At 41.3% G+C, this 24,444-nt stretch overlaps 1 protein-coding gene across 4 annotated transcripts in view; it reads right to left on the minus strand.

Annotated features, from left to right (window-relative positions):
- The window catches only part of SGMS2 (sphingomyelin synthase 2), an 87,164-nt gene that overhangs the window by 57,693 nt on the left and 5,027 nt on the right, over positions 1-24,444 (minus strand). The window lies entirely within an intron of this gene.

Below are 24,444 nucleotides of genomic sequence, written 5' to 3' on the forward strand. Positions count from 1 at the left end.
AAGATTTACTTGTCTTCTTTCTGTGAGACTTTTAAGATTCATGAGGGAAGAGGCCACACCTGTCAGGTTTTCTGCTATTTTTCAGGCACAAAGCCTGAAAGATGGTTATATCTGAGTACGGGTTCACAAACTAACTCTATAAGAAGCACATGTCAGCTCCTTGAAGAACAGGTAAGGAAGTCACTGAAGCGATCCTACAAAGGAGGGAGGGAATGAAAGCATTTAACTCTCATCAAAATGTGCCCCACAGTTGGATACTTGGAAGGTGTATTTCAGAGACAGAGTCCCTGGATGTACCTAAGGCAGATATGAAAGAGAGGGAGGGAGAAAGGGACTGTGGAGGACTGACCCACTAATATAGGCGGGTGCTTTCAGAGTAAAATCTTATTATTAGAACTTAAATAGTGTTTTCTAATTATAGACTCAAACCTAAAATATCTTGAAAGGTCACTCTGTACTTCCCACTGCCTAATGCACACTGCATTCAAAACATCCCCAAAATAGGAATCCTTTAAAAAAAAAAAAAGCCCAGAGAAGGAAGGTTGAACAACAGATTGAAAAGCCCTGTGTTCACAACCTCTGCTTTCTGCAGTTTTTCTATTAGGTCCTCTGTGGCTCAAACAACCAGTAAGCTGGTTCACTCCTCCAAGACACAAAGTTGTTATTGTCACAATCAAACTTCTAAAATCCTCAGAGTAAAAGTCATAAGAAATCATAAGAATGTCACATAATAGTGATCGTTGAATATTTTTAAAGTCTGTCAAATGCCTTCAAACCTTCTTCAGGGGAAAAAAAAAAGCCCCTTACACTTGCATTGAAAGTCAGAAAGTAGTAACAAACAAATATGAAGTAGTAAGCAAACAAATATGAAGTCATTTTCTTCATATATTAAATTTTTTTAAAAATTAAAATTACAAAACTGCTTTCCAGGACTACTATTAAATGCATTTCTTAGGTTTTTGTAAATTTAAGCATGTGAACAAAGATTTAGCTCTGAGCATATTCACCATGACATTGTTAAAAATAGAGAAAAAAATTAAAAAAAAAAACTTTAAGTGTCCTAAGTGCAAGTGCAAGATATTGCTTAAATAAATTGTGGTAGACACAATGTAATTATGAAATACTCCTTCACCAGGTTCAGTGGGGAGGGATCAGAAGTTCATGATATACTCATGGGTACAAAACAATGATACATATCTGACCCTATTTATCCTGTTATTTGGAAGTTGCATATGTAAGCATAAATGTTACTGAAAAAAATAATGCAAAATGTTAACAGGCAATAGATTTCTAGATGATTTGTGTTTTTCTTATCTAGGTATTTACTTTTCTAAAATAAACATGGCTTGCTATCATAATTTAAAAGTAAAAGAGAAGATCTGGGGCTGTAGCTCAGTGGTAAAGCATTTGCCTTGCATGTGTGAGGCATGAGGGTTGATTGTTAGCACCACATAAAAATAAATAAAGATACTGTGTGTTCATCTACAACTAAAAAAGAAAATTTTAAAGTTTAAAAAAGTAAAAGAGAAAAAAAGACATTAAAATTCCCCAAATTTCCAAATATCAGCTACCATATTAAGTCTCTAAAAAAATTTATTATGACAATCTCAAGGACTGTTTGGTATCCTATTTACTAAAGATAAAAAAAGTAAATATCATTTTTACTTGTGGTCATTATATGTGTGTGTGGGGGGGTGAGCAAATAAAAATATTCAATCCTGGAATTTTATAAGTTTTCCTTTTAGCAAGATGCTATTTGTGGTGATGTACCGCCAAGTAGTAAAAAGGTCAGCCTCTTTGATTAAAAATAGCATAATTATATAGTTGATAAAATTAAAGCAAAATGTACATATTTACTATGATTTCTACTCTTGCTCAGAAAAAATCATGCTTTTGAAAACATAAAAGAAACTCCAAGTAAAAATAAAATGAGACACTTAAGGGACTTAGGACAGAAAGAAATTGTGGGCCTGAGGATATAGCTCAGTGGTAAAACGCTTGCGTAGCAGGTGTGAGCCACTGAGTTCGATCCTCAGCACCACATTAAAAAAATAAAACTAACTAAGTAAAATAAAAGTATTGTATCCACCTATAACTAATTTTTTTTTTTAAATTTGGCCTGGGTTGAGAGAAGGGGGTAACATCACATAAGCTGCCCAAAAGGTTCTGCTTTGCCCAGGTAGAAAAAACAGAAGTTGGAGTGCAGAATGAGTCCTCAGAGTAATGGAAGTATGATAAAACCACAAGGATCCTGTAGTGTGCATACCTAAGAAGGTTAAAAGAATGACAGAATGGGTGTACCTGAGAAACTTGGGAGATCTAAACGTGTGTTGAGCATCCAGGAAGGCAGTGTTCTTTCGATCCCCAGTCATGGGAGTCTCTTGGTAGAATGAACTGGAATTACTTACTTAGTAATTCATTTCCTCTAGTTTTTTTTTTCCTCTTTCCTTATCTTTTGTTGTCCTTGCTTGTAAGATTTCTAAGAGGGTGTTTGCTCTGGCTACCTCACCGGTTATCAGCAGTTTGCTTGTCTTGTGAGAAACTGTCTTTCAAACATGAACAATCTGTCCTTGTCAAAACTGTTATAAAGAGGCACTGGGTTTCCCGTGCGCACCACACCCACTTGAGACCTCTGCACCCCGCAAGTTTCCAACATTCCTTCCAAGCAATCCTAAAGTAAACTGCATATCAGCATATTTATATAAACCCTTATCTCACAAAGCACAATCTTTCACATCATTTTTGAAGTCTCAGAGGAAGGACATATTAAGAAAACAAAATGGGAACCAAGAAATTAAGCCCTCGGGATCCAAAGAGCTATGTGGTATTGAGATGAAAGAAACTCTTAAAGTACTAGGAATAGCTGGATAAAGGGGAAGGAGAAACAAGGAAGTGAAATGGGGGACACATTAGAAGTTTTTGCAACTGTATTTTGAGCAAGAGAGAGGAAGATGAAGCAAAGTGCCCAGTAGCCTAGAGAGATGACCACATCTTGGGGGTGGGGCGGTGGACAGAAGTACCCCAACCAAATAAAGGGAGGGAGGCTCTGCTGGTGGAACTGAGGTACCACTCAGGTTCCAACAGGTTGTCACAAAATGGGATGGTGCTGCTGACAAAGCAAATCCATCTTCCACGTGCTTTTACCTTGAGCTTCTAAGTCACGCTGGGCCAGAGCCTACGACTCAGGTGGCAGAAGAGAAAGTGAACTGGGAACAGGCTTTAGTCACCTTGATCTCAGAATACGGCACCTTCAAGGGGCTGGGGTTGTGGTAGAGTGACAGAGCGCTTGCCTAGCATGTGTGAAGCCCTGGGTTTGATCCTCAGCACCACATAAAAATAAATAAATAGAGGTACTGTATTTATCTACAACTAAAATAAAAAATAAATAAAAAGAAAAAGAATAAGAAAGAAAATAAGGGCTGAACACATGGAAAAAGCCCTGAGGTCCCCCAACCACCTCCTTCAGTATCCCTGGGTTCAAGTGTCTAAACCTTGCTGTTGAGAAAAGTGAAGAATTATTCATCTCTGCAAAAAGGTTAACAAATAGAAAATAATCCCAGTTTCCCATGAAAGTTCTGAACAAGCAAACATGTATGCATGTGGGCTTTTTCAAGTGGGAATACACATTATTATTTTTTTACTTTTTTCCGTGTGTGTGTGCGCGCGCGCACGCACGTGTGTTTTGTAGCTGGGGACTGAACTGAGGGCCTTGTGCATGCTAGGCATAGGCTCTACCACTGAGCTACACCCCCAGCCCTTTACTTGTTTTCCATGGCCCTTTGGTTAAACTGTAATGATGTATTACCTGGTCAGCCACCTTCTAATTGACAGCAGTGAGAAGTATGACAAAAACAAGAGGCAAAGGGGCTTCCTGGGCAAAAGAGCATGGGCAAAGTATATTTATTACAATCAGAAGACCTGATTTTAATCTGGATTCTGATATTACCGCAATCTTTAAAAATCACTTGAATTCTGTGATCCTCAGTGAATTCTACCTCAAGTGTATTCTTCATCCCTGTATCCCCAGTACCTAGAAATTTGTAAGGTACATAATAGGTGCTCATCAAGCATTTGCTTAAGAAAAAAAATAAACTTGTTGGATTAATAGTCTTTCAAATTTGTTCCAACTTTCTATAATGGTACTATTTAATACACCATAAGCTACATGAAGCTACTTAAGTTAAATTCATTAAAATTCAAAATTCAGTTCCTTAGTTACTCCAGCCACATTTCAAGTGGTCAGTAGTCCCGTGTGGCTTGTAGTTGCGGTAATGGACAGTACACAATTTGGGGGACATTCCATCACTGCAGGATATTCTGTACAGGGCTGTCACAACAGTGCATAACTTTGGGCAAAAGGCAAAATCTTGTACCCACATGAAGAGGGGGCTCTCTAATTCAGGAGACTTTGTGAACCGTTTACAGAAGGCATGCAGGGAAACTCATGCAGGAATGAAGCATTGTTCCCTCAGAAAATCCGTCTTATTTTTAAAATATTTGCTTCTTCTGGTGGCGCACACCTGTAATCTCAGCAACTCTGGAGGCTGAGACAGATGAAGACAAGTGTAAAGCCAGCCTGGGCAACTTGGTGAGACCCTGCCTCAAAATCAAAAATAAAATAAAAAGGGCTGAGGAATACAGATCACTGGTAAAGTATCCCTGGGTTCAAGCCCTAGGAGAACAACAACAACAAAGTATTGCTTCTCAGGATAGTTTCAACAAATTGTGTTGGAACAACTGGACAACTACATACACAAAACAAATAGAGGGGCTGGGCTTGTGGCTCGGCAGTAGAGCGCTTGCCTCACACGTGTGAGGCACTGGGTTTGATCCTCAACACCTAAAAATAAATAAAATAAAGATATTGTGCCTATCTACAACTAACTAACTAAATAAATAAATAAAACAAATAGAGATACTGATTCAGAATATAACATGAGAAAATCTACTTGATCTTGGGTTCAGCAATAGATAAATCTCCATCAAGCATAAGCCAGGAGAGAAAAAAACTGATAAGTTGGGCTTCATTAAAATTAAATACTACTCAAAAAAATCAAATACTGCTCTACAAAATGCAGTTAAGAGAATGAAGACAAGTCACAGACATGGAGAAAATGTTTGCAAAACAGATATCTGATCAAGGACTTATATCCACAATACACATAGAACTCACAAAGCTTAAGAAACCAAGAACCCAATTAAAAAGTGGGCAAGAGAGGCTGGGGCTGTAGCTCCATGGCAGAGCGCTTGCCTAGCATGTGTGAGGCACTGGGTTCAAACCCTAGATCACATAAGAATAAACAAATAAAAAAAAAGAATAAACAAATAAAATAAAGGCATGCTGTCCATCTAAAACTACAAAAAAAACAAAACGATAGAGTGCCGGGGATCCCAATAGGCAATTGTGCGACCCTGGGGATCCGGGCTGATTCGCCCGGCCTTCCCGCGGCTACAGAAGGCGGGTCACCGCAGAGAAGTGATTAATTAGCAAGCAGGGAGAAAAGTGGCTGCAATTCTGTGGAATCCTGCCAGATGAGCCCGCACTGACCCCCGGGCTGAGTGCGGGATTTCGGAGGGGGAAGGACGCGGTACAGTTCTATCCCCCACAACGGAAACAAAACAATAGAGTGCCACGGTCCCCAATAGACACCCTCCACACCCAACAAACGGCAGGTCCAGAGTACAGTTTGAACTGCCGAGAGCCATCACTCAGGGGAAATCTGGTCTAGCAGGAGAAACCAAGACTAGCAGGAGAAACTAGGGGACTAGAGGCCAGGCCCTCGCGACTGGGTGGCTGGAAACCGCAGGCCCGCCGGCGACAGCCCACTGCTCGCGTAACTGGGCGGTAGGAGAACGCCCGCCCGCTGACTACCGACCGCTGGACTGGGTGCCTAGAGATCACCAGCCCACCGGCGACAGCCGGCCTGCTGCCCGCGCGACTGGGCGGCCGGAGTCCACTCCCCCGCCGCGACCGATCACCCGCCCGCTGCCTGAGATACTGGGCCGCTGGAGACTGCCCGCCTGCCTCGATGGGGAGCTGAAACCAAACAAAGACAGTCTAGTCACACAGCCCCATTAAGACACCCCAGCAAGGAGCCTGGGGCCCGTCATAGCAGAGTAGTGACGTCACTGGAGCTTGGCCGTCGGAATTCCTTCCCAGCAGAATCCACGTTAGCAGGCACAGTTTAACAACCAAAGAAGAAACAACAGAGTAATACAGAACCAAAACAAATCTATAGAAGAGAGCAGAAACACGGCAATCAAATAGAGCTAGAAAGTAACGTGGACAACACGAGAAAACAAGGGAAAAAAAGGAGTACAAACAATGCAGGACAACTTAATTCTACAGGAGGATATAGAAACATCAGAAGCAGGGATAGGGAAAGAACTCAAGGCATACCTAACTCGAATGGAATGGAATATTAGGGAAGACATGAAACAGCAAGTCCAAGCAATAAAAGTATATTTTGAAAATGAATTAAACAAACAAATTCAAATGGCAAAGAACGAGCTCTACCAGGAGATAGAGATCTTAAAAAAAATCAAACAATAATCCTAGAATTGCAGGAAAATATAAACCAAATTAAAAACTCAAACGAGAATATTACAAACAGACTTGATCAAGTAGAAGTCAGAACATCAGATAATGAAGACAAGGTTTATCAACTTGAAAAGAATATAGTCAACACAGAAAAGATGCTTAAATCCCACGAGCAATCTATTCAAGAGATATGGGGTGTCATAAAAAAACCAAATTTGAGGGTCATCGGGATAGAAGAAGGCACAGAGACTCAAACCAAAGGAATGGACAGCATATTAAATGAAATAATTCTAGAAAACTTCCCAGAGATGAAAGATGAAATGGATTGCCAAATCCTGGAAGCCTACAGGACCCCAAACATTCAAAACCATCTATACACAATGGCATCTATACACAATGGAGTATTATGCAGCACTAAGAAATGACAAAATCATAGAATTTGCAGGGAAATGGATGGCATTAGAGCAGATTATGCTAAGTGAAGCTAGCCAAGCCCTAAAAAACAAATGCCAAATGTCTGCTTTGATATAAAGAGAGCAACTAAGAACAGAACAGGAAGGAAGAGCATGAGGAAAAGTCTACAGTAAACAAAGACGAATGGGGGGAGAGAAAGGGAGAGAGAAGGGAAAGCATATGGAAATCTAGGAGACCTTCAATGATACATAAAATTATAAGAGGTTATGAGGGGCAAGGGGGAGGGAAAAAAAGGGAGAGAATTGAACAACAGCAGAGGAGGTAGAGAGGGAAGATGGGAGGGGAGGGGAGGGGAGGGGGGATAGTAGGGGATAGGAAAGGTAGCAGAATACAACAGTCACTAATATGCCATTATGTAAAAATGTGAATATGTAACAGATGTGATTCTGCAATCTGTATTTGGGGTGAAAATGGGAGTTCAAAACCCAATTTGAGTCAAATGTATGAAAGATGATATATCATGAGCTATGTAATGTTTTAAATAATCAATAAAAAAGAATAAACAAATAAAATAAAGGCATGCTGTCCATCTAAAACTACAAAACATTTTGAAAAAAAAAGTTAAATAAAAAGTGGGCAAAAGATCTAAACAGACACCCCATTGAGGAAGATATATAGATAGCAAATTATCATAAGGAAAAGAGTTAAATACTATCTGTCACTAGGATGCTGCGGTTTAAAACAATGAGATACCACTATATACAATAGCTAAAATCCAAAACACTAACATTACCAAATGCTGTTAAGCATGCGGAACAAATGGAACTATAATTCATTGCAGTGAAAATACAAAACAATACAAATTTGAAAGACAGCTTGCCACTTGTTGCTCAACTACATAGTCTTATCAAGTGACAAGGCAACAGTTACTCCTCTGTATTTACCAAATGTCTTGAAAAATCAACAATCTGTAAAAAGAAAAAAAAAAATGTTGACAACAATTTCATTCCTAACTGCTGAAAACTGGAGGCAACCAAAATGTCCTTAAATAAGTAAAATGAATAAACTATGATGCATCATACAACAGATGATGATGATGATGATGATTGTGATTATACTAGGGATTGAGCCCAGGGGCACTAAACCACTAAACCACATCCCCAGCCCTTTATTTATTTATTTGTTTGTTTGTTTATTTATTTATTTATTTTTATTTATTTTGGTACCAGGGATTGAACTCAGGGACACTCAACCACTGAGCCACATCCCTGGCCCTATTTTGTATTTTTAGTTAGAGACAGTGTCTCACTAAGTTGCTTAGTGGCTTACTTTTTGCTGAGGCTGGTTTTGAACTCGCGATCCTCCTGTCTCAGCCTCCTGAGCTGCTGGGATTACAGGTGTGCGCCAACCATGCCTGGCTTTATTTTTCATTTTTTTTAATATTTATTTTTTAATTATAGGTGAACACAATACCTTTATTTTATTTTTATGTGGTGCTGAGGATCAAACCCAGTGCCCCTCCCATGCTAGGCAAGTGCTCTATCTCTGAGCCACAACCCCTACCACCTTTATTTTTTTATTTAGAGAAGGGTCTCACTAAGTTGCTGAGGCTGGCCTTGAACTTGTGATCTTCCTGACTCAGCCTCCTGGGTCACTGGGATTACAGGCATGTGTCATTCATGCCAAGCTAGAATATCATTAAGTACAGAAAGAAAAGCTATCAAGCCACAAAAACCTGAGGAAACTTTAAATGCAAATTGATAAATGAAAGAAGCCAATCTGAAAAGGCTACATACTATAGGATTCCAACTAGGACATTCTGGACAAAGCAAAACTATGGAGATAATAAAAAAAGATCTGTGGTTGCCAAAGGATAAGGGAGGTTGGGATGAAAAAATTAAGGACAGATTTTTTAGGACAGCATGATACTACAGTGATAGACACATATCATCAGACTTTTCAAAACCCATATGTAAGAGTGAACTCTATTGTAAACCATGGACTTTGGTTAATAACAATGTATCATATTGTTTCATTAACTGTAACAAGTGTAACCCACTAATGTGAGGACCCTGGCATGCAGGGGACACAGAATATGGAAACTGGTTTCTGCTCAGTTTTTCTGTAAACCTAAAACTGCTCTAAAAAATAAAAAGCCTATTAATTTGCAAAAATAGTACTTCTCAGAATTAGCTATAAACTCTCGGTAATAAAGACAGCAACATTTTTTTTTCAAAATTAAAGCACTCCAAATACTGATTTAAGCTCTAAAGCAATACTGCAACATTATGAAAAAGCAGCCCCCAGTTACATGCCTTAAAAACAATGATAATCTGTTCAAACATAATCACTGACTTAAATCTGCTTTATAATTCTAAAATGCTTACTAAGGCCTTGTAAGCATACAGAGCATTCTGAATATGGTTCCATGATGACAAAACAATGGTGGTCAGGTTGCAACTCCAGCACCGATTTCTACAGGTTTGCATATTCAACATACAAATTTATACTGGGTATGGTGTCGGCCTGCCACTATAGCTGTAATCCTGGCTACCTGGGGGACTGAGGCAAGAGGATCACAGGTTCAAGGCCAGCCTGAGCAAGCTGGCTAAACCAAGTATCCAAATTAAAAAAAAAAAATAGGGCTAGTGATGTCACTCAGTGGTAGAGCACTTGCCTAGCAAGGGCAAAACCCTGGGTTCAATGTCCATCACCACAAAACAAAACAAAAAAGGGAAAGAAAAAAAGAAAATGAAAAAATCGGTTGTGGTTTTAGCTCAATGGTAGAGTACTTGCCTAGCATGAACAAGGTCCTGGGTTCAATCCCCAGGGTCACACACACACACACACACACACACACACACACACACTGAAAAGGCTACATACTATAGGATTCCAACTAGGACACAAATTCGTTAAGATGCTACTTAGTAAAGCAAATGGCAGGGCCCCTCTTAAGCAGCCCTGCTAAAATGAAAACTCTTTTCAGTGTGTAGCACAAGCACATATGGGGGGAGGGGTAGCACAAATACGAAGTGTGCACTTGCAAAATTATACCTTCCTGAAACCAAACCCAAGAAGACTTGTTTTGCTTCCAAAATGACATTTTTAGGACATCCCTTAAAATCATTCTTGGAATCTTTTTTGGTTCATAAGTTTGATGATGGGGTGTTTAATGCTGTTGTGTGAAATATGTTTCCCTCTAAACTTTGTTATGACTTCAGTAATTACTTGTCTCATGGGGAAAAAAAACCAAGAATATTCTTGATTCACATTAAAGGACCCCTTAATTTAAGAGTTTCTTAGCTGCTTGCCTCAAGGAATCATGCTACCAAACAGGGCTCCTTTCTTGTAAACCCTCTCCTGCAGGAGGGCTTTCTTGCATTTTGGCTTGCTGGTTCCCATTAGGTTCACTGTAACCATGCTCACTTGGAGGCTGTGGACTACGTTGGCAATGCAGGAGAACAGGGTGCAACAACACTGAATGAAATAATGACCATATACACTCTCCTTCCTCCCTGCCAGATCAGAGGCTCCTGGAATACAGGAGAGTCACTCTCTCTTTGGAGCATTTCCTATTTTCACTACCAATGCCAGACTGTTCTCAAAGGCTCAGAAAAGGGAGTTTCTTCTAACCTAGACCTCCTACGCACCTTGCAGATTGTCACAAACATCACTGGCCTTGTCCTGTGGCCCCAGGGACAAACTCCCTAGGAAGTCACAATAGGCACTCACTGGCTGGGAGCCTCTTGCCTCACTTCTCCAGAGGGGTTCCCCTTCCTGGCTCAGCAAAGCTGCTAGTGCATGTAAGAGTTCTGGCTTGTTCCTGACTTGAGGGGACAGGGAGAAAGACTTCCCTTCCTCTTTTCTAGGAGACTCAAAAATCGCTGTCACAACTGCTTATTAGCTTTGTCCCCCAGCTATGGGAAGGAAAGAACAGATGGTCCAGTCTCCATCAGAAACCAATAGCTACACAAATTAGCAACTGAAAGAAATATAATTACTTAATCTTTGTTTGACTGTAGCTAGGTTTCATTTAAAAAGGAGCTATTTGAAGAGATGGGCAGGAGTGTCATTTCTTTGGATCATTTCAGTATATAAAATTGCATCCTGCTAAGAGCAGACATTCATAGAAAAAAATCTTTTTTAATAACATAACCACTTTGGCCATTCCACCTGGCCAAATCCAAGATGATTTTTAAGAGGTATTTTAAGCACCTCTTGAAAACTGACAGTGTCTTCATAGTTCACACGATACATACTTGTCAATAAGATAAAAATGGGACCACAGAAATAACAGCCACAAACCCAAATATATTTTTTCTGCTATTTTCGAAATTCCTCGTAATTATTTTACTGTGATTTTAATAAAAGGACTCAAAGGACTTCCTGAGAGTTTCTGTCAATTATATCTACAATTTAGAATTACATAGGGAACCTGGTTGGTCTCCCTGAACGCCCTTCACAAAACAGTATTCCAAGCAACGCAGGATGAATTTCCTTTTTAGCACTAACCCACAGGATGTAAGGTCTCTGAGCCTTCCCAGTGAGTGTACCCTCAGGATGAAGGATGGCTTGAGGACTGACCTCAGTACTCCAACCCCAATCTCCCGTTGCCATGACAGCCTCAGCTAACTCTGCTTCTCCTTGTTGACAAGCACATCCATGGCAATTCACAGCTGACACTGCACTGCCTCTGCTACTTCTGCTTCCAAACACAGTGTCAGGAAACTATTAGTAACACTATGGTTTATAAAGTAACAATAAGGCCAGCTCATCAGGCAGCTAGCTGTATTTGTTAACTCCTAGATATGGATAAGGAGTCCATCCAGACTCTCTTTAGAAGATAATCAACTCTTATTTGAATGAATAAAAATGTTTTTGAGGACAAATAATTTTTAAAGAAGCATTTTGTCAAAATGTCCTTCAAGTTTCATGTTGAAAGGATCAAAGGGTTCTTAGAATTCAAACACAGCTAATTAATCACCCAAATAAAAATAAGTATGTATCCAATCCTAAGATGGTTTGACAAGTAGCATTCTAGTAAAAGCAAGGTTCAAGTACATCATGTAAAATAAAAAATTCAGCCTTCTTCAGTGATGACAGCAAAGCAGGGCTGAAGCTCAAGTGCCTGTACAAACAGGGCAAGGAGAACAGAAAAGAAACTCAGGGACCAGTACTACCCATTACCTTCAGTTTGTCTTTCCCACGAAACCACTCAGAACAACACTTCTCAACCCCATCCTACTGCGTGTAAGTTTCATAATTTTCCTGCTCTTTGCTCACCTATTAAAGGCAATTTACATTTCAAGAAGGAAACCAAAACAACCAAAAGGAAGATTTTTAAAAAGAGAGGAAAGTGGGGCTGGATTACATTACAGGATAAAGAGTCTTAAAGTGGGAAAAAAAGAAAAGCAAGGTCTACATATGACTAGTGGCCCATGAAGAAATAATAAAGCAATAACTACAAAAGTTTGAGGTCTGCTTGGTAGAATGAGCCTACCCTCAAAAATCATGGAGATACAACTGGAAATGACAAGAGGTCATTAAGATGGGTGGATATATCTTAGTTTCCATGACTATCCACCCGGACAATTAGAACTAGGTTGATCCACATTTCTCTCTCACATGCTTTAACACACAGAAACAGATATAGAGAAAGGTCCCTGGGCTATAGCTTCCTTCACTTTATTTCAAGTACATTCCCGGCATTCCGCTAATATATACTACATGAATTATCTCCATGAATGTATATCTTTTAGACGTATAATTTCAATTCAATGACAGAAGAGTCCCAATGACCATGCAACCTTAATTTGCTTCCCTTAAAAAGTTACTAGTTGCCCATATTTTAAGTTCAAGTTTCTTCTCTCTTCATATTAACATCAACTTTGGAGACAAATGCTATGCTAACTTTGAGATGCAGAACTTATCATCAGATTCTTCCTCTTCATTCCTGTGAGTAGCACTTTTGTCACCATCTCCACCACTCTGTGCCATTAGAGTACTGAAGAGTCTGCCAAGCTAACTAATCACAACTTTCCACACATCCAAATCCTTGGGCTGCAGAATAAGACCTGAATTCCTCCTCTTGGTATTCCACATCTTCCTGCCTATGATCCTTACCAAGACGGCCCTGGAAATAGCATTACGCTGGATTAAAAAAACTAGTTAATCCCACCTTTCCTAATAATCTTGGTTTCGCACCTACATATAAAGAAGTTAGACTCACTAGGCCATCTAAGAATTTTCAAGCTCTTAACTTCCAACCTTTTCATTCCACCCTCTCCAGCTTCATGAAAATTAAAAAAAAAATGCCATAGTATGTTGACTCTATTAATGTTGTACCTACTAGTTCTGGTCTGTGTCGGGAAATGTACAATCCATTTAAAGATCCAAGGACACTAGGCTAGACTCTACGAAAGTCCACTTCTCACTGTCCCCACATGAGCCCTCAAAAGGGCATTTTTTTTTAAAGAGAGAGTGAGAGAGAGAGAGAGAGAGAGAGAGAGAGAGAGAGAGAGAGAGAGAATTTTTTAAAAATATTTATTATTTTTTAGTTCTTGGTGGACACAACATCTTTGTTGGTATGTGGTGCTGAGGATCGAACCCGGGCTGCACGCATGCCAGGCGAGCGCGCTACCGCTTGAGCCACATCCCCAGCCCTCAAAAGGGCATTTTGATAGACCATGGATTCTCAATAGGGGTATCTTAGTTTTGCTTTCTGTTGCTATACAGAATACTTGAGATTGGGTTATTTATAAGGAATAGAAGTTTATTTGACATATGATTTTGAAAGCTGGTAAGTTCAAGATCAGGTGGTCACATCTGGTGAAAGGCTTCTTGCTGGTGGGGACTCCCTGCAGATTAGCAAGAAGGGTGTAAGCATGCCAGACTGGTTTTTGCAACAAAGCTACCCTCTGTATAATCAATGAACCCATCAGTCCATAAAAGGATTTAATTGAGTCACAAGGGACAGACACTCATGATCCAATCACATCTTAAAGATCCCATTTGGTCCCACCTCTAAGAACCTGGCACTGGGGATTCAATTTCAACATGAGTTTTAGGTGAAAACACTGTGATTGAAAGGTGAAAATTTGGTTTGTGATTCTTCAAAGGGCATTCAAATTTCACAGGATTAGGAAATCAGTTAGGAAAAACCTGTCTAACAAGCTTCCTTACAGAAGTGGTATTAGGAGAAAAAAAGAGAGAAAGAAAGACAGTGATAGAGGAACCCAGAGAGGGGCTCAAGTCACTGAGTTGGTTAAATCACCTCAAAAAAATTCCCAAGCCTGAGTCTCAGCTTGATATTCACAGGGCTACAAATGAACAGCATCTTTTTTTTTTTTTTTTTTTGGCGGGGGTGGGGAAGGGATTGGAAGGAATATAAATATTTTGAAATGAAAGACTGTCCATCGAAATGGCATTTTTGACTCCTCAGGATGTTCAAGTTCTAAAAGATCTTTCCTATCCCTGTGGCTGTTTTTCTGTCATCAACTGTGTGAATAATACTCAACTCCTTAAGAACTTAACAGAACTGATGTGATGACTCCAGACTCTTCGTTTGGCATCTAGAACATGGCTCTTCTGTCCCCTAACTCACTGACAACTCCATCCCCTTAATTCACTTTGCTATTCCTCAAAGCTTCACTGCCTACAAAATCTCCCTTGGTGTTCCAGATGTCCCATGACTTCAATATGTACCATTTCTATGTTGACAGTTCTGTCCCTGCTCTCAGCCACACATGCAAGTCACAATCACAACTGGCTAGGTGACATGTCTTCATGGGGATGACTAAAGAGCAACTCAAACTAACCAACAGCCAAACCATAACTCCATTCTTTACAACTCGCTCCCTCACCAAAACTAGAAAATATGCCTGATTTCTCCTACTCTCTCATGTCATACACACTATCCTAAATCCCTGAAACTCCCAAACCTAGCCACCATCTTCCATCTCTAATGTCATCAACCTACTTGGAGCTGCATCACAGAATGTTGCTACGGCTTCCTAAAGGATCTCCTGTCTTTACTCTTACCCACTTCTAGCCTACTCTCTGCCCAGCAGCCAGAGGACTGCTATCACAATGTAAACCAGATCATGCCCTTCTTATAATACTTCATAATGCCTTCTTGTGGCATTTGCAATGACATTTAGATCCCTTACAAAGTATGCAAGCCCTACCCACCCTGGACCTGCTAGCCAAGCCACATCTATCTCTCACCTATCCTACTGCTCATCTGCTGAAGCTAGACCAGACTTCCCACTCCTTGTGTAAATAAGCTCTTTCTCTGGTGCACATGGTGTGTCCTCTGCCGAGTGTTCTCATCCTTCAAAATCTCAGTGCAAATCTTCTCTCTCCCCAACTGTGCCACAGTTGGCCAGCCCCAGTCTCTACTTCCTTCAAGGAACTAGTCCCAATCTAAATTTATATACTGATGAGTTTTCCTTGTGTATCAGCCTGGCATTCTTCCTTTCTCTAGCATCTTTGCCTCTCTTCACACACACATCCAAACAATCTCCATTAAAGAAAACTTGAGTGTCGTTCACTGCTGAATCCCCAGATCAAAAATGTCTAGTATATAGCATGTGCTCAACCGACATTGTATGGAATGCACCGATCAATTTCCCTAGGAACTGAGGAAGGATGTACCTCAGCCACCTGTGTACAAGTATCTGCTAAAGACAATACATTTATGGAATCCAAGGCAACCTGTCCAGAGAACCTGGGGAGAACAGCAGCTTACCTGATGGCTGGAGAACTGTCAGCTATGAAATCCTTCCTTTGTACCCCTAACCCCGAACAGAACTGCATGGTCTCCCTCATCTTCCCCCCTGCCCCAGCCCTGCTCTGAATCTATTGTGCTGGTGTCTTCTTACATTCCAATGGTTTCTGTTCCAGGCAGACTGATATTTGATATCAAGTAATGATTTCTCTGATCCAGGTTCTACAGTGGCCTTGATTCCTAAACTGTCACAATAAACATCAGAACAAGAGCACTAATGAGTAAACGTCATGTCACATATAAACAGGGCAATGGCAGGGTGAAGGTGGCAGTAGATAACAGGTGGACGACCAAGTGCCAGAGGAGTAGATGTCGTGAAGCCCTAGGGCTGAGACTGGTGCAGACATGAAGGCATAGGAGCCGTCATCTTTCCTAGACCCACAAATCTAATAATCCAGGTTTTTGTTTACAGGCCAAGGCGTGTCTGGCCTTGAAATTCACAAGTTCAAGCAACTGATAACCTTAGAGAAACATCTCAGCGCACTCTTTGGTCAGTTCAGTCATACTGGCAAAAGGTACCAGAACCAGTTTCCCTCCCTCCCTCCTTCCCTTCCTTCCTTCCTTCTTCCCTCCCTCCCTCCCTCCCTCCCTCCCTCCCTCCCTCCCTCCCTCCCTCCCTCCCTCCCTCCCTCCCTCCTTTCTTTCTTTCTTTCTTTCTTTCTTTCTTTCTTTCTTTCTTTCTTTCTTTCTTTCTTTCTTTCTTTTTCTTTTTTCCCCCTGCAGTTCTGGGGATTAAGCCTAGGGTCTCACATATGCTAGGTAAGACCACTGAGCAACATCCTCAGCACTTTTTTTTCCCCTTTGGTACCTGGGCTTGAACTCAGGGGGACTCAACCACTGAGCCACATCTCCAGCCCTTTACGGCCTCAGCCTCCAGAGCGGCTGGGATTACAGGCATGCACCACTGTACCTGGCTCCCCACACACTTTTTATTTTTTATTTTGAAACAGGGATCTTGCTAAATTGCCCAGGCTGGCTTTGAACTTGAGCTTCTCCTGCCTCAGTCTTCCCCACAGCTGGGATGACAAGTGGGCACCACTACCTCCAGCTCTGAGCCACTCCATGGTAGAACGTGGGTTTTGAACTACAATACACCGAAGTCATTCAAGAGCAACTGCTATGGTTTGGATATGGTTTGAGTGGGTCCCCCAAACCTTTATGTGCTAGAAGCCTATCCCTGGTGTGGGTTGAAATGTGGTAGAATCTTTAAGATGCGAGGCCTTCTAGAAGGTAAATTAGGGAGCATAGCCTTCAGAAGGAACCAATGCCATCTTTGGGAGTGGGTTAGGTCTCTTGGGACTGAAGTACTTACAGCAAAAGCAGATTGCCAAGTGAGGCCACCCTACATTTGGTCTCTTGTGCATGTACTGTTTGTCACTCTCACAGGTGCTCCTGCCCTGTGATAACCACCCATCATGCTGTCACATAGCATGAAGCCCTCATAAGGTACCAATGCTAGCACTATGCTTTTGAATCTCCAGAGCTGTGTGTTAAATAGGCCTCTTTTCTTACTAATGTACTCAGCCTCCGGTATTTTGTTATAGAAACACAAAATGGATTAAGATAGCAACCATTAACAGATTTTCTTCAGATACATGTGGGATAAATTGGTCTGAACTATTCTGCCCAATACAATAGCTGCTAGTCAAAAGTTGCTATTGAGCACTTAAGATGCAGACAATCTGAAGAGATGTGCTATTAAATATAGAGTACATACAAGATTTCAAATGCAGAAAAAAATGTAAAAATTTCAAGAATTTTTATATTGATAGCATTAAATATAATAATTTGATGTATTAAATTAAATGTATTAAATCAATTTCACCTGTTTCTTTTTACTTTTTGCAATGTAGCTGTTGGAAAACTCAGGTTACATATGTAACCACCATGGGTGGTTCATATCTTATTTTCACTGGACAGCACTGGGTTCTCAGGGGAGGGTTACCTCCTAAGCGCAGGTTAGCACAATGATCCAGAGTCTGGTGTTTGCAAGTCCAGAAAGTATTTCATTAGTTCACCCAGGAGAAATAAGCTCTGGAGCTCTGGTTCACATTAACAAAAGATCCAACAGAGAACATCATCGATTAATTTCTCAATGATGGGAGACAGAACAGATACCCTTCTGGTCTCAGTGAAGGTTAATTACTTGGCCACTAACATAGTGAAGGCATCCTTATTCTGCTACAAAGATGCTATGGTTTAGATGTTACATTTTCCCCAAACACTCAGTATTAAAGGCTTGGTCCCAGAGTGGTGCCACTAGGAGGTGGTAGGAGCTTTGCTCATAGGATTTAGTGGGAAGTCCTTAGGTCATTGGAGTCTTTCCCTTAAGGGGGACTATGAGACCCTGGACCCCCTCCTCTCCATTGCTTCCTGGCCATGAGGTGAGTACTATTATTCCACCAAATGCTCGTACCATGATGTGGGTCATAGGCCCAAAGCAATAGGGCCAACCAATTAGAAATGAAACCTCTGGAACTGTGAACCAAAACAAACCTTCTCTCTTTATAAATGGATAATCTTGGGTATTTTGCTATGGTAATACAGGAACTAGAAGGGAAGAGCAAATTATTAACTAGGAGTTGCTTAATTAAGATAAAATGCATGTAAATGAGTCAGTCCTACAGAGCACTGTACCTTTAACAAGAGCACAGGACATTTGTATATCAGAGAACTGAGGACCTTTTCCAAAAGCATTTTAGAACACACAGCAAGACTTCACTTATATCAGGTTTTTTCCAAACCTTTTGATAAGAGGAAATAATCAATCCATCTTCTATACACAGGCACGCATGCACACATACACACATGTGTATCCCCTAGTCTAACAAAGTAACTCAAAATCTACAAAGAATATATTTAAAAGAACTGTAAATATGAAAATAATCTCTCTACAGTTTTTGAGTTTCCAAAATCATGCAGCTAATTTTCCACCTATGTTTCTTAAAACGTAAAGTATTGTACTATCCTCTGAGTTCATTTGTCTCTCTCTTTTTTTTTTTTTTTTTTTTTTTAAACTGGGTATTGAACCCAGGGGTTCTCTACCACTGAGCAATACATTAGCCTTTTTTTTTTTTTTTTTGTCCCCTTGAGACAGGGCCTCACTAAGTTGCTGAGACTGGCCTCAAACTTTCAATCCTCCTGTCCCATCCTCCCAAGTTGCTGGGAGTACAGGCATGTACCACTGCACTTGGCTCGCCTTCCTCTTTCAAAGCCAACAACGGACACTGGAGTTTTTCTAAGGATGCCAGTTCTCGTGTCCTAACCTGCTTCCCTTTTCCACTTACATTGTGATTACACTGGGCCCACCCAGAAGACTGTAAGGATGGCCCTAAGAAGGGCCTTAGCCTAAGTAACTCCATTTTAAAATAAAACTGCAGCCCCCACCAGGCACGCCTATGGAGCCTTCCAACATGGTCATCAGGCATAGCCTGATAAAATAAGTCACTCTCCACAACCCTGATAAAGCTCGAGGGAAGTCTCTGTCATTTGCCTTCACCCTGATAAATGCAGAGGGGAGAGATCAGGCAGAAACCACCAGACCAGATATCCTGACTTCAGGACAACAGACATCCCTCAGAAACCTGGTAACAGCTGATAGGGACTGAAAGGGCGGACAGAAGCCCCAAAATTTAGCATAAATGATAGAGCAAATGAACAGACATTCAGCCAGCCAACATTGAGGCACAAAAGCCTGAGAGCCTGATGAGGACCTGGACTGACAACCCAACCCTTCTCATCTGCCTGAACCTCTGTGTTGTCCTCACGGATCTCAAACTTTACAGCATCCTCTTGACTCTGGTGAGAAAAGGACTTCTCCTTACAACCGTCTCCTCATCTGGCCATCAACTCCACCCCAGGAGAAGCCTCTATCAGTTCCTGACCTGGTCGCTGCAGTCTGAGTATACATCTGCTGGACTTAAGACCTAAGACTTAAGAGTTTAAAACTAGCACTTCAGCTTAGCATGCAGAGGGAATATCTGTAATAAGTCTGTCATGATTAAGCGTGTTTGCAATGCTTAGAATTAATTTAGAATTGTTTGCTTTGAATTGATCATGTCTGTTGCAGTGCCCAGCATTAAGGATTATCATTCCTTGATTAAGAACCTATAAAGTGAAATTGTAAGTTTTCTGTCGAAGGAACCGCTGAGCTAGAGCCAGCCCTATAAAGTGAAATTGTATTGAGTGTTTTGAGTGAATAAAGCATTGAAAAGGGCAGAAGTGTGTGGACATTCTTTATCTCTCCCCTTGACTACATATGTTGTACTTTTGCCCATCTCAACAATGACCTAGGATAATCTCAATTTCTCGTTGTGATGTAACATGACAGAGTCCCAGGTTCTGAGATTAGCATGTGAGTGTTGCTGGTGAGCCACTGTTCTGCCCACTACCCACCCCGCACCCCACTAGTAGTTAGAAAACAGTGAAAGAAACCTCATGTGGACAAGTTCCTTTCTTCTGATATGGATTTTAAACTACTTTAAAAATTAAAAATTCTAAAGCTAAAAAGCAAAACATAAATTCTGTCAAATAGCAGGTCTGAGACTTCTGCTTTTCTTGCTCAGCTGAGCATGCCCATCCTGGACATGGGAGAGGGTACTGCTCACTTCCTGGATTCACACCAGGGCTGACCAAACGCCCAGAAGCTTTGAGAGAGAGATGCTTGGCAATACCACTCTGGAAACGAAGCCCCCAAGTCTTTTACTGAATTCTCGTATCCAATGGCAGCGTAAAACCCACTTGAATACAACATTCCAATATATGATCAAGATGTAGTCCTCCCCATGTGGTAAATGGTAAGGAATTGACAGCAAGTTTGGACAAGTGTGATTTTTTCCTTTGATAAAACTGCATGGGCGCCAGGCACAGTGGCACGTGCCTATAATTCCAGCGGCTTGGGAGGCTGAGGCAGGAGGATTATGAATTTAAAGCCAAACTCAGCAGAAAGTGAGACGCTAAGCAACTCAGTGAGACTCTGTCTCTAAATAAAATACAAAATTGGGCTCAGTGTTGAGTTCAATGCCTAGTACCGAAAACAAAAACAAACTGCATGCACAAGTGGGGCCCAAACTGAGACACTTGTTAGATCTACATCAGGCAGAGGTTAGACATCACAGGCCAACTGCCTGCTTTCTTGCTTGGTAATTTGTATCTATTACCAAGCAGCCATGACTTTGGATAACAGACATGAATGCTAATTGTGCTGCCAAGCAAGAGGGTGTTGAAGTTGATGGAAGCTCTTCCCACACGTAGTAATCCTTACAAAGGAACCATTACACTCTCTCTCTTTTGTGATGCTGGGGCTTGAACCCAGGGCCTTGGGGTTGCTAAGTAAGCACTCAGCCACTGAGCTACACTCCAAGGCCCAACTGCCTGCTCTCAAGACCTAATTCTATTGTGTACTGTGTGATTTTAAGCAAGTGATTTAGCCACTCTCTTGTCTCAAATGGGGATCCTTCAAACAGGGATGAACATATCTGCCCTCATGTTTTAAGAGTAAATGAGGACGAGTTCTAAGTACTTGGGACAAACCCTAGCACCTCATGAGCACTTAAAGTATTTGTTGAGTAAAAATTTTAAATGTCCCTGCTGGCTGCTTATAACTTGCCAACCAAACTATTCCAAGGGAGCATACTTCTCAGCCCTAACTAATCCATCATAGAGGACATATTTTATGTACAGGTTAATATGTGCAATGATGTTCTTCCAGAAGTGCTCTAAAATACTAATTTAACAAAAACAAAAGCCCTCTACTGCTATTGAAGTTTGGTAGCAACTACTGGGGTAGTAATGACTTGGTCGAACAACTCACTGAGCAGAGGCGAATCCCAGAAGACAGTAGCAGCTGTGTTAAATAACCGTCTCAGGGCCTCCTAAAGAAAGACGCACAGCACTGGCGAGGACAGTGGGGTTTGTGATGCTTAATGGCCCCAGAATTTTCTGGGACAGTGGTGTCCATGGTACAACACTCTGTGAGGGACAGTACCAGTTGTGCTAGACTAGCCCTCCTGGCATCTGCTGAGAGGAGGGCAGGCATATTATAACTGCACTTCCAAAGCTTCTCAGCATTCGCAGCTGATGCTACATACTTCTTATGAACATTCTCAAAATACAATGGCAGTGTACAACTCACTTCAATCATTTTATTTTAACCCCAAAGGAAAGGGGAAGGGGTTGGTGGGGGGATAGGATCCAGACCCTGTCGGCGCAGGCAAGATATAACACATGGATATTTATTACAGAAAAAACAAGTTACCTTAATGAGAAATATCTGATTTTGCCCAGGTATGGTGGTGCATAACCTGTAATCCCAGCCACTTGGGAAGCTGAGGCAGGAGGATCACAATTTGGAGGCCAACTGGGCAACTCAGCAAGCCCCTGTCTCAAAATAAACAATTTTGCTCAGTGATCGAGCACCCCTTGGTTCAATCCCCAATACTGCAAAAAACAAACAAACAAACAAACAAACAAAAACAAAAACAAAAAACAAAAAAACCCTGAGCCACTGAACATTTACTTTGAGCCAGGTATTACTCTCAAAGTTTTATACCCACCAAGTCACATTAATTCGTATGGTGGGCTGGGGATGTGGCTCAAGCGGTAGCGCGCTCGCCTGGCATGCGTGCGGCCCGGGTTCGATCCTCAGCACCACATACCAACAAAGATGTTGTGTCCACCGAGAACTAAAAAATAAATATTAAAAAAAAAATTCGTATGGTCACCCTAAGAGGTAAATGAACCTATTGATAAACCTAGTGATGATCATAAACCTAGACTGCCACACAAAACCTGTCAGTTCTCCTTATGTATTCCTTCATGACTTAAAGGCCAAAGAACTAAAAATTACAGACATCAAATTCTTTATCAAAATAGAGGCCTCCAAACCTGATATCTCCAAAGAGATGTCAGACAGCCAGGAAGGATGCTGGGAAGGGCATAGGCATCCCAAAGAGCTGGGCTCACTTTTGAATCCCTGTTTGCTTCCCACCACCTCTACAGCCTTGGGTGCACACGCTTTCTACATTGTTTCTAAACTTCCACAGCAGAGACAATTTCTATTTTGCAGGTCTATCTGGAAACAAAGACAGTGTTTCACCTAATCCACAGGAGTGCCTATCTCATGGGATCTACCATTATATAACCACCACTATTTTACCCACTACCTTTATATTCTGTGTATGGTGGAACTCAAGAAGCCAACTCTGCTGTTTGACCTGCATTTCCAAGGCTGAACTCTGCATCAGCCAATGCTGACAGTCTTCCTGAAGGTCTGCACTTCTCTGTGGGGATGGGCTACAACATAAAAGTCTTTCTCTGAAGAACCTCAGTGGGTTAAGTGGCCTGTGATCTAAAACCACTTACTTGGTTTTTGACCCTCTTCCCTCCCCCTAAAAAAAACCGAATTCTTTCATATTATCTCAAGATGTTTGATCAGACTACCTAAACTAAAAATATCCCCAGGTGAGGAAAAGAATCCTTATGCCACCTCGGTGGCGTGGGTCTGTGAAGAAGTGACATTGCAGTATACTCATCCACCTTACCCCACCCAACTGGGCCCTCCAGGATCACAAGACAGCCAGGACCACAGTTCCATTGGGGGGAGGCACCACCACCCTCTGGTATATTCCCTTCTTTCTGTCTGTAGCTGCCTTCCCACCTCCAGGGCTCTCCCTCCCATTAGTCCCTTCTAACGGGTGGAAAAACTTTTTTTAAGTTTAATTCCTACATATCTTGAATTTCCAATCATCTTAATGAAAAGAGGTGATTAAATTCTTGTGGTAGGTACTCATCCCAATTTTCCATTGGCATGATGTCTCTGGTTCCAGGGATTCAATTGGATAGCAACCACCTTTGTTCAGATATTCACTGAATACCTTCTGGGCCTAGGCAAGTATGGCCAGGTAAACTTGGAGCTGGACACCCCCAGGGCAGGTATTTAAACTCCTTTCCACTACTGCCTGAGGCTAGCCCTGACATCAGGTGCTTTTTCCACAGGTGAAAGGAACCAGGAGACATGAACTTCAACACAGCCCACCAGCTGGGAAATGGCACTTACCTGAAGGACCCTGAAAAGTCTCTCCACTTGCCCTGAAGGAGCCTGCCTTTCATTTCCCTTTTAAATGAATTTAGTCTGTGACTCACTTTTTAAAAAACATTGTATACATACAAGAATCCAGTTAATGAGTCCATGCTTTGGGGGAGGGGGCGGTTACTGAGTGTGGAACCCAGCAGTGCTTTATCCCTCATCTACAAGCTAGTACCCCCACATACACCGTATTTTTTTTTTTTTTAATTTTGAGACAGGGTCTTGCTAAGGTGATGAAGCTAGCTTTGCACTTGGAATCCTCCTGCCTCAGCCTCCCAAATCACTGGGATTAAAAGTGTTTGCCATCATGCTCAGCTAATTAATGCTTCTTGAAAAAGAAACAAAAGAACACTTGAGTTTGGTTTGAAATTTTTAAGTTATACTATCAATTTAAATGAAAACAGAAAATTATAAGACTGCATTTCAAGTTGTTATAAGCAAAACACCAAATGATATAAAGGTTGGGCAATAGGGCAAACCAATTAGCAAGTAACCTATGATCCCCTTGACACTTAATTTTATTAGCTGTTTCTTTAAATGTTACTTTGGATCACAAAGTCATTGAACTGATCTGAGTGTCTGGATGAATTTGACACTGCTTATATGAAAGCA

This window comes from Spermophilus citellus (genome assembly GCF_964194105.1).
Source record: "Spermophilus citellus genome assembly, chromosome: 8".
Classification (NCBI taxonomy): Eukaryota; Metazoa; Chordata; class Mammalia; order Rodentia; family Sciuridae; genus Spermophilus; species Spermophilus citellus.